We start from the raw sequence: 11,201 nt of genomic DNA, 5'->3' as shown, positions 1-11,201 counted from the left end.
AAGATTAGAAAATATGCCATTCATAGTGAGGCTTGGTATCATTATGCTGTTGGATCAATTGTTACCTTAGTTGCGATCTTGATCGCATTTGTTGTTGCATTTAAATTCTTTAGCTAGAGAGTTATTTGTTTGTTGCATTGAAGTGTTGTATGCTCTTTATGTATGAACTTTATGTATTATATTAATTTGATGTTTTCGGTGCTGTGTATTGAAGATGAGCCGGCAATGGATGTACGATGACCGATGCTCTCCCGAGTTCATTAATGGCATGCGTACTTTTCTGCTTGCGGCTGAGGCAAACAAGCGGGCGGATGGTTTTATGCCTTGTCCATGTGCTGGCTGTAAGAATGGTCACAATTACTCTACGTCAAGAACCATTCACGTCCACCTGTTTGAGTCCGGTTTCATGCCCCACTATAATGTTTGGACCAAGCACGGAGAAAGAGGGGTTATGATGGAAGACAATGAAGAAGAAGAGGATGACGACAGCTATCCTGGCCATGGGTTCCCTGAATACGATGATACAACAATGAGGGAAGAAGCTGAGCCGGTAATGCAGGAAGAAGCTGAGCCGGCAATGCGGGAAGAAGCTGAAGAAGAGGCATCGGATGAGCCCGTTGATGATCTAGGTCGGGCCATTGCCGATGCAAAGAGAAACTGCGCAAGTGATTTGGAGAAGAAGAAGTTGCAGCGCATGTTAGAGGATCACAAAAAATTGTTGTACCCGAATTGCGAAGGTGACAAGAAAAAGCTGGGAACCACACTGGAATTGCTGCAATGGAAGGCAGAGAATGGTGTATCTGACAAGGGATTTGGAAAGTTGCTAGTAATGATAAAGGATATGCTTCCAAAGGACAAGGAATTGCCCAAGATTACGTACCAAGCAAAGAAGGCTGTATGCCCTCTAGGGTTAGAGGTGCAGAAGATACATGCATGCCCTAATGATTGCATCCTCTACCGCCGTGAGTACGAGGATTTGAACGCTTGCCCGGTATGCGGTGCATTGCGCTATAAGATCAGCCGCGATGACCCTGGTGATGTCGAGGGCGAGCGCCCCAGGAAGAAGATTCCTGCCAAGGTGATGTGGTATGCTACTACAATACCACGGTTGAAACGTTTGTTCCAAAACAAAGAGCATGACAAGGCGATGCGATGGCACAGAGAAGACCGTAAGAAAGACGGAAAGTTGAGAGTACCCGCTGACGGGTCGCAGTGGAGAAAAATTGAAAGAAAGTACGGGAAGGAGTTTGCAGATGAAGCAAGGAACGTATGGTTTGGTCTAAGCGCAGATGGCATTAATCCTTTTGGGGAGCAAAGCAGCAACCATAGCACCTGGCCTGTGACTCTATGTTTGTATAACCTGCCTCCTTGGTTGTGCATGAAGCGGAAGTTCATTATGATGCCAGTGCTCATCCAAGGCCCTAAGCAACCCGACAGCGACATTGATGTGTACCTAAGGCCATTAGTTGAAGAACTCTTACAACTGTGGAATGGAACAGGAGTATGTACGTGGGATGAGCACATGGGGGAAGAATTTGACCTAAAGGCGTTGCTGTTCGTGACCATCAATGATTGGCCTGCTCTCAGTAACCTTTCAGGACAGACAAACAAGGGATACCGCGCATGCACGTACTATTTGGACGATACTGACAGTATATATTTGGCTAATTGTAAGAAGAATGTGTACCTGGGACATCGTTGATTTCTTCCGAGCAGGCATCCCGTAAGAAAGAAAGGCAAGCATTTCAAAGGTGAGGCGGATCACCGGACGAAGCCTCGCCACCGTACTGGTGCTCATGTACATGATATGGTCAAGGATTTGAAGGTGGTCTTTGGAAAGGGTCCTGGTGGACAACCTGTTCCGAATGACGCTGACGGACGCGCACCCATGTGGAAGAAGAAATCTATATTTTGGGACCTGCCCTATTGGAAAGACCTAGAGGTCCGCTCCGCAATCAACGTGATGCACGTGACGAAGAATCTTTGTGTGACCCTGCTTGGCTTCTTGGGCGTGTATGGGAAGACAAAAGATACACCTGAGGCACGGGAGGACAAGCAACGTATGCACGGAAAAGACGGCATACATCAGGGTCATGCAAGCTACGCTCTTACCAAAGAAGAGAAGGAAATCTTCTTTGAATGCCTGCTTAGTATTAAGGTACCGTCTGGCTTCTCGTCGATTATAAAGGGAATAATAAACATGGCAGAGAAAAAGTTCCAGAACCTAAAGTCTCATGACTACCACGTGATTATGATGCAACTACTTCCGGTTGCATTGAGGGGGCTTCTACCGGAAAACGTTCGATTAGCCATTGTGAAGCTATGTGCATTTCTTAATGCAATCTCTCAGAAGGTAATCGATCCAGAAATCATACCAAGGTTAGAGAATGATTTGGTGCAATGTCTTGTCAGTTTCGAGTTGGTGTTCCCACCATCCTTCTTCAACATCATGACGCACGTCCTAGTTCACCTATGCAAAGAGATTAACGTTTTGGGTCCTGTATTTCTACACAATATGTTCCCCTTTGAGAGGTTCATGGGAGTCTTAAAGAAATATGTTCATAACCGTGCTAGGCCAGAAGGAACCATCTCCAAGGGCCATGAAAATGAGGAGGTCATTGAGTTTTGTATTGAATTTATTCCTAACCTTAAGCCGATTGGTGTTCCTGAATCGCGGCATAAGGGCAGACTAGATGGAAAAGGCACGCTAGGAGGGGAACAAATAATATATATGGATGGACATTCTCTCACTGAAGCACACTACACAGTTCTACAGAATTCCGCCTTGGTGGCTCCGTATATGGATGAACACAAGAATTTGCTATGCTCCAAACACCCGGAGCGGTCTGATGACTGGACTACACGTGAACAAACCAGGAGTTTCGCCAGCTGGTTGCAGACATGTACCATGCATGACACCTCTATTGAAGATGACATGTACTTGCTGTCCCAGTTACCATCTTCGAATATAATGACTTTCAAAGGGTACGAGATAAATGGTAATACATTTTACACGATCGCCCAAGATAAGAAGAGCACCAACCAAAACAGTGGTGTCCGCTTTGATGCAGAAACCAAGACAGGAAAGGAAACATATTATGGTTATATACAGGACATATGGGAACTTGACTATCGACGTGGTTTGAAGGTCCCTTTGTTTCGGTGCAAATGGGTCAATATGACACAAGGCGGGGTAACGGAAGACCCGCAGTACGGAATGACAACAGTGGATCTCAACAATCTTGCGTATGCAGACGAACCATTCGTCCTAGCCAATGATGTGGCACAGGTTTTCTATGTGAAGGACATGTCTACCAAGCCAAGAAAAAGAAAAGATAAGGAAGCGAATGCATCGTACGATGAGCCAAAGCGGCACATAGTTCTTTCTGGGAAGAGAAACATCGTGGGAGTGGATGACAAGACAGACATGTCAGAAGATTATGAAAAGTTTGATGAAATTGCTCCATTCACAGTGAATATTGACCTGAGCATCCCGTTAAATGATGAAGATTTTCCATGGTTACGTCGCAAAGGGACACACGTGAAGAAAAAGTTTCACACCCAAAGATCTGGGATGTGATCGGCTTCACTATCATCACTTTCTTCCGTGTTTCACACCCAGGAGGGAATCTCTGTAATAGTTAGGGTAGTTATGTGTTTTGGCATTTGAAACGCGAAGAAATTTTATGTGCAAACAAATTCTTTCATGCCTTTACTGATTTTTTAAGCTAAATGACCCTGAAATTGAAAAGCATTTCAAATGAACTCAGAAAAGGTTGAAAGTTGGCATGGTATCATAATTTCACCCACATAGCATGTGCAAAAAAGTAGAGAGGGTTACCGCAAAAACTGGATGCACTTCGTGTACTAAATGGACAATCTCTTTCGAAGTATCAGGGTTTCGGACGAAAACTCATCCGTTACAAAAGGCATTTCATTTTTTTAAATAACCTAAGCATTACCAAATTGAATATAATGATAAAACACACTAATATTAAACATAGGAAAAAAGAATCACTGAAAAATCTATTCTCAAAGTTAAGTTATTCACAAATAGTGATTCACACAAATTTCAAATAAATCAAAATTTAATCTATTCAAATTTGTAAACTACCGGTACTAACAGAAAGTTTGTAATTTTTTGTACCTAAAGCAAAAATATTCACAAAGAAACTCTAAATACAGCAAAAAAACAACTCAAACAAAAATAAATAAAGCAAAAAAAGAAAAAAAGCCCACCTACTGCGCCACAGCGGCCTGCATACGACTAGAAACCCAACCTGTTGTTGGGCCAGGATGCAGGCCCGCAAAGGCCCAGTAGGCCCACATGGCAGCATAGAACATTTAGGCCCAGTAGGCCTGCTTTGGAGAGGAGCTCGAGGGAGCTACCGCACTGGGGCTTATAAACCAGTGCGGACGCCCCTCGGCTAGAGAGGTGGGACTAAACATTTTGCACCGCACCTGCGCCAGCGCACCCCCTTTAGTGCCGGGTGGTAGCACCAACCAGTACTAAAGGGGGGGCCTTTAGTACCGGTTGGAGCCACCACCCGGCACTAAAGGGGGTGTGGTTCCCGCCGCTTGGCCTGGCCAAAACAGGCCTTTAGTACCTGTTGGTGGCTCCAACCGGTACTAAAGGTCCATCCTATATAAATAAACACTTCAAAAATTTCAGTTTCTCCTCTGCTTCTTCTCCTTTGCCCCGTCGCCCGCCGCCCCCGTCTCCATAACCCTCGTCGCCGCCCCCGTCCCCGTCGTCGCCGCCCCGTCGTCCCCGTCCCCGTCGTCCCCGTCGTCACCGCAGCGCCGTCCCGGCCCGTCCCGCGTCGTCCCCGTCCCCGTCATCGCCGCCCCGTCCCCGTCGTCGCCGCCCTAGCCCGTCCCCGTCGTCGCCGCCCCGTCCCTGTCCCCGTTGTCGCCATCCCCGTCGTCGCCGTCCCCGTCGCCGCCCCCCGTCACCTCTCGCCTCGCCGGTGAGCACACACACATAGCATTGTTAGAATTTTTTCTTTTTTAGTTATAGAAATAGTTAGTTATATAGCATTGTTAGAAATGTTAGAATTGTTAGAAATTTTTCTGTTTTTTAGTTATAGAAATAGTTAGAATTGTTAGAAATTTTTCTGTTTTTTAGTTATAGAAATAGTTATAAAAAAGTTAGAAAATTTTCTCTTTTTTTAGTTATAGAAATATTAGAAATGTTATACAAAGGTTAGTTATATATATAGAAATGTTATAATTTTTTTCTTTCTGTTTTTTAGTTATAGAAATATTAGAAATGTTATAGAAATGTTAGTTATATAGCATTGTTAGAAATGTTATAGGAATGTTAGTTATATAGAAATGTTAGAAATTTTAGTTATCAAAATCCAATCATTAAAAAAATGTTACTTTTTGCGGGCATATAGCTAGTATTTATTCTCGATGATGCCCGGCCCGCATCCTCGCCGTCGACCCATCCGCGACGACGTCCGGCTGACCCATGTCCGGGACTGGGCTTCGCCGGGCTGGCAGTGGGAGGTGCTGCCTGGAGGGGCACGCCGCTTGATGAGGAACCCGGCCCCGGGTCCCGTCATCGACCCTGATCTCGTTTGGTGGCGTTCGCGTGGGCCAGTGTCGGTGCGGAGGGAGCCGGCCCCGCCGGAGGTGGTACGTCGCCGTGTCAGGGAGGAGGACGAGCACGTCCATCGCTACATGGTTGCATTAGAGGGCGGCATGTTCTCCAATACCTGGCAGTTTCTTCAGGGATCTCACTTCAGCTATGATCCTATGAGGGTTCCTTCTCTTTGGGTGTCCACCGCCCGCGCCGCAGGAACCGCGAGTGTCCTAGATTCTTCTGTAGTATTTGATCTTTATTAGCTACCTAGCCAGTGATGTACTCGATATATAATATTCGAGACGATGTATTCGAGATTATATATTATTTGAGACGATGTATTCGAGATTATATCTATTATTCGAGACGATGTATTCGAGATTATATCTATTATTCGAGACGATGTATTCGAGATTATATCTATTTTTCGAGACAATGTATTCGAGATTATATTCGATGATGCTTATTATGTACTATGATTGATTCAGTTTTTCCTTATTAATTGATTGCATCTTGCATTGTAATTTGAATATATTTCTTTTGGATTAGTTAAACAAAACCTATGGCGGACAATACCGACAGAGAGGGAGAAGAGGCCCTGTTCAATATCATACGCAATCCTCGCGGGCCAGATGATGATCAGAATGAAGAAGATTATGATGGCTCCGAATATCTAAACAACACCGGGGAGGGTGATATGATATTCGATCGCGACGACCGAACTGATGAAGTCGTGAACTATGAACATGACGAAGAAAATGTTGATCTTGAAACAACAAAGACCGACGAGGTATATATATTTATATAAGCAGGCATCTGGTGATCATCACATGTTTTAAATGACTTGAAGATATATTAACGAATCGATCTTTCTTCTTTCAGCCATCCGGATCGAGCAAATCTTCAGGCAACAGGACGAAACAAGGCCCGAACAAAAAGTTGAAGGAGGGCGTAAAGTACAATATCGAGGCAATCAGACCTAATGGCGAACCATTCGCGCCTAAGAAGATTGCGGACAAGTTCGTTCGTCAGTGCGGAGTTCTTGTGAAGGACCAACTCCCGATCTCCCTTCAAGAATGGAGAGAGCCATCAAAGCCACGTCCAGGAGTTACTTTTGTCGACGAGAGACAAAAACAGTTGCTTTGGGAAACGCTCATGGAACATTTCACCCTACCAGATCATTTCACAAATGCAGATGTGGAGAAAGTCAAGGACGCTGCTCTTAGGAATATGGCGGTTGCATTCAAGAACCACAAGATTCGTGAATGGGCCAAGTACGTCAACATAGGAAGGAAGACTCCAGTATTCGAAGGAACACTAGAGAACCAAAGTGCTCATTGGGACGATTTCGTGAAATTCAAGGATTCGGAATTATCTAAGGAACGGTCGAGAATAAACAAGGCCAATGCCACAAAAAAGGATAAGTTCCATAAGCTGGGGCCAGGTGGCTATGCGGTGGGAATGCCTAAGTGGGATAAGTCTGAGAAAGAGATGCTGGATGCAGGTGTCACTCTAGAAACATTGAGCTGGCCCCCCAGGTGCAGGACTTGGTTCTATGCGCATGGGGGGGAGTTGGACCCGAAGACATGCAAAGTTTCCAAGAAGGCATGTCTGGATGGAGCCGAAGATAAGCTACTTGTTGCAATAGAAGAGGCTCGATCCGGGTTGTTCGAGCCCAACAGAGAGAACGACGAGCTTACGTGTGCCCTGGGAAATCCTGAACACCCGGGGAAAACACGAGGCATGGGCGCTATTCCGTGGTATGAGGGGTTTTCGGACTGGAACACCGACTACAGAACCCGTGCAAGAAAGAAGATTGCGGAGGAGAAGAAGAGGAAGATGGAGGAGGAGCAGAGGAAGCTAGACTATGAGCGCCTTCAAGGCCTAGAATCAGCGCACGCGGACTTGGCAATCAAATTCCAGCAGCAGCAGGAGCAGATCGACTCACTTAGCCAGCAAAGGGGGTCTCAGCAGCTAGCGGATGATCCACCAATGGATAGCACCGTCCCATCCATGCCGAGAAGCAGCATGGGTTCCGCCCCGGGCGACGCATTGCTGGATAGCTACCCAGTGGATGACATCATGGAGAACACTAACTGCGAGCTACACTTCAAAATGAAGAACATATCCATGAAGGTGGCGGACGCCCTTGCTTTTACAAATCCCCCCGAGGCAACCTTCCATTGCAACCCGATTCCAGTGGGCTATGCTCGTTTCTTGGTTGATGAGGTGGTGGACCAATATTCGGGGCTAGAGCTTGACATTCCTGGAGGTGACGATGAGCACACACTAGGAGAGGCCAACCATCGTATCATCCTATGGAGAAAGGATTGCATCATCTTTCGAAGGCCACCGACACCGCGTCATCCAACTCCTCGTCGTAGTCCACCACCGAGTCAGCAGACTCCCGCTCCTCCAAGTCCACCAACGCATCAGGACACTCCTCCTCCAAGTCCGGCACAGCTTCAGGCCACTCCTCCTCCAAGTCTAGCAAAGCGTCAGGCCACTCCTCCTCCAAGTCCGGCACAGCTTCAGGCCACTCCTCCTCCAAGTCCGGCACAACTTCAGGCCACTCCTCCTCCTCCAACTCAGCCACGTCAGCCATCTTCGCCGCCTCAGCAATCACGGAAGAGAGCCGCCTCAGCTATGGTGCGTAGCGGTACAAGTCGAGGTAGTACTGCAGGTACAGGCGGAGGCAAGCGATTTCAATATGGTCCAAGCCTCGCGCCTCTTCCGCAGAGGCCTTACGACAAGTCCAAGGAGGAAAACGTAGCCATATCGAAGGCCAAGGTGGAAGCCCATTTTGCACCTAAACCGCCACCGCCACCAAGGGAGAAAGTGCCTGTGGAAAAGATTGACCACTTCATTCGTATGGCTAGACCACCAGCTCCCAAGCCTGTTGACACAGACTATGAGCGCCACCTCAGGAAGTTAAATCAAGCACGTCTACAGAAAGAGGCGAGCTCGAGCTCGAGAAAATCAGCTGGCAAAAAATGCGGTAAAACCATTCCCCATTTGGGAGAACAGGCGCCGCAATCAACCCCCCCGCTTGTTGTGCCAACAACACATGAGAGTAGGCGCGCCCAATATTATTGTGGGCAAACCGTTAACGTTCCCGGGGTGGGCGATGTGGTAATAACTGAGGAGCATATTGCGCAGGCTGAATCGATCGGGATCACTGTTGGACAACTCCTTGATATCGAGCCCATGTCTCCGACTAGAGAGGAGGAAATAAAACGGAAATATGACCGGGGCCAACCTTTGGTCGAGCCAGAGGAGGTCAATAAGCTCCCAACGAGAATGTATGCATTGCATCAATGGTACATGGACATTACCAAGATTTCCAATCGAGAGTCCCTCATGGTGAATGTCAACGAGGAGCATTACTACCATAATAAAGCTGTGACCGTTGAGTATTCAGAACTTTTTCAGCTATACAATAAAGACGCACTCGACAAATCTATCGTCAGTTGCTATTGTCTGTAAGTGATTCCTTTCTGTAATTTAAGTCTCAAGCTAGCTGATCATTTTGATCAATCATTACCTGTAATTATCCTCACTATATTCTTTTCTGTGGTATTATGCAGGATGAAGATTTATGAAATGAAAAAAGGTGGACGCTATGGCATTGGGTTCGTTGACCCAAATACCATTAATGAATACACATGGAAATTAGATCCATATCACGCAAAATGTGTAGAGGAAAGCATGCTACAGTTCTTCAAGGAACTCAAATACAATGAAGATATACTACTTCCTTACAACTTCGAGTGAGTCACACTGTCTTGTACTACAAATTCTGTTTTTCCCTACTAGCTATAGCTACATGTTTTTGCTTACATATGCCCGCTTAATTAAGACATGCAAACGTGTGTGCATGCAGATATCACTGGATCTTGTTAATCATTAAAGTTGATGAAGGAATAGTTGAAGTACTAGACTCGCTACTTAAGGAAGCAAGTGACTACACCATCGTGAACAGGATAGTCAACAGGTAATTTCAATCATTATTAACTATATCTCGGCCTATTTAATTAGTTCGTCATTTCCTGATAACAACTATTTAATGACCCATTTATTCATTTTCCTTGTCGGCGGGCAGGGCTTGGGCAAAGTTCATCAGGGTCACTCCAGGCCCATGGAAACAAAGTCTGAAATGGTATCGACCCAAGGTAAGTAATTAAGTAGTACTAGCTAGCTGCCATATCTTTAATTATCATGCTTGATTAATTATTATCTAATCAAAATTCCATTCTCGTAAAGGCCCTGAAGCAAGCGCCGGGGAATGATCTATGTGCATACTACTTTTGCGAGAACATTCGCATGATGGCGTCCGAAAGGAGCAAATCTCAAAGACAGGAGTGGGTACGATATCGATTGTCAGAACACTATTCACAATTTTTACACCATTATCGATATCTAGTCACACAACTAATACACATGCATATTGATCTCCTTCTTAACAGTTCAAAGAGGTGCGGGACAAGCTCCTAGCACAGGACCGCATAGAAGCAATTCAAGAGGAAATAGCGGGATTTTTGCTCGACCAGGTCATAGATCCTAAAGGAGAATACTATTACCCACTACCGCCCCCATGAACCACTTCCAATTGTTATCGTGCTCCGAAGGCACCAATTAGCTAGGCTAATGCCACTGGCTCCGAAGGCACCAATTAGGAGAAATTGTATATATGTATATATATACATGTGTGTATATATGTGTGAATTAATTAATGGTGGTTGTGAGACATTCGGTGATATATATATTATGATCGGTTCTACTAGAAATTCTATTTATATATATGCATAACGTGTACAATATGTAGTATTGTAAAATACCAGCAAATGAAAAAGAATTAAATGGAAAACACAAAATTAAATGAAAAAGAAATCATAAACCCCAAACCCCCCAACATTTTAATACCGGTTGGTGACACCAACCGGTACTAAAGGGCTCCCTGTCCCCGAAGCTGGCTCGTGCCACGTGGTTTCCCTTTAGCACCGGTTCGTGCTGAACCGGTACTAAAGGGGGGGGCCTTTAGTGCCTACATTTTAATGCCAGTTACCAAACCGGCACTAAAGGGCCTTACGGACCGGTGCTATTGCCCGGTTCTGCACTAGTGAATGGTGGAATTGCTTGTTTACTAGATACAGTAAATCAACAACAGCTAAAGAGTTGGTTTAAGGGCATGGGACCATGGGGACACCAGGTCACTCAGCAGCGTAAAGAAGCAACTTACTTATCATACTGGGGAAAACAACAGGAGTACCACTTGTAACACAGTTTAATTGCATCATACTGGAGGCATTAGATTAACAATAACACTTGTTAGACATGTCCTTAAGGTAACAGTGTGATCGCTTCATTTTACATGTGCCTTTACATTAACAACTGCAAAAGGTTGGTATAAGTACATGCAACAGTGGATGCATCAGCACAATGTACCTATAAGGAGGCATAAAGTGGTGATGCCGAGTTTTTTCATGCTCTGTGAGGGCAGCTGTCGGTGTCAAAACCGGCGGATCTCGGGTAGGGGGTCCCGAACTGTGCGTCTAGGATCGATGGTAACAGGAGACAGGGGACACAATGTTTACCCAGGTTCGGGCCCTCT

The 11,201-nt window shown here is 45.6% G+C and overlaps 1 pseudogene; it reads left to right on the top strand.

Moving 5' to 3' along the window:
* Positions 1–214: 214 nt before the first annotated feature.
* LOC147964332 (uncharacterized) lies at positions 215–3,580 on the top strand (annotated as a pseudogene).
* The last annotated feature ends 7,621 nt before the right edge of the window (positions 3,581–11,201 follow it).

The sequence above is a fragment of the Triticum urartu genome, chromosome 6A, assembly GCF_056163025.1.
Source record: "Triticum urartu cultivar PI428250 chromosome 6A, HENAU_Tu73, whole genome shotgun sequence".
NCBI lineage: Eukaryota > Viridiplantae > Streptophyta > Magnoliopsida > Poales > Poaceae > Triticum > Triticum urartu.
The sequence above is the reverse complement of the archived record's forward strand: the minus strand, read 5'-3'. Positions and strand labels throughout refer to the sequence as shown.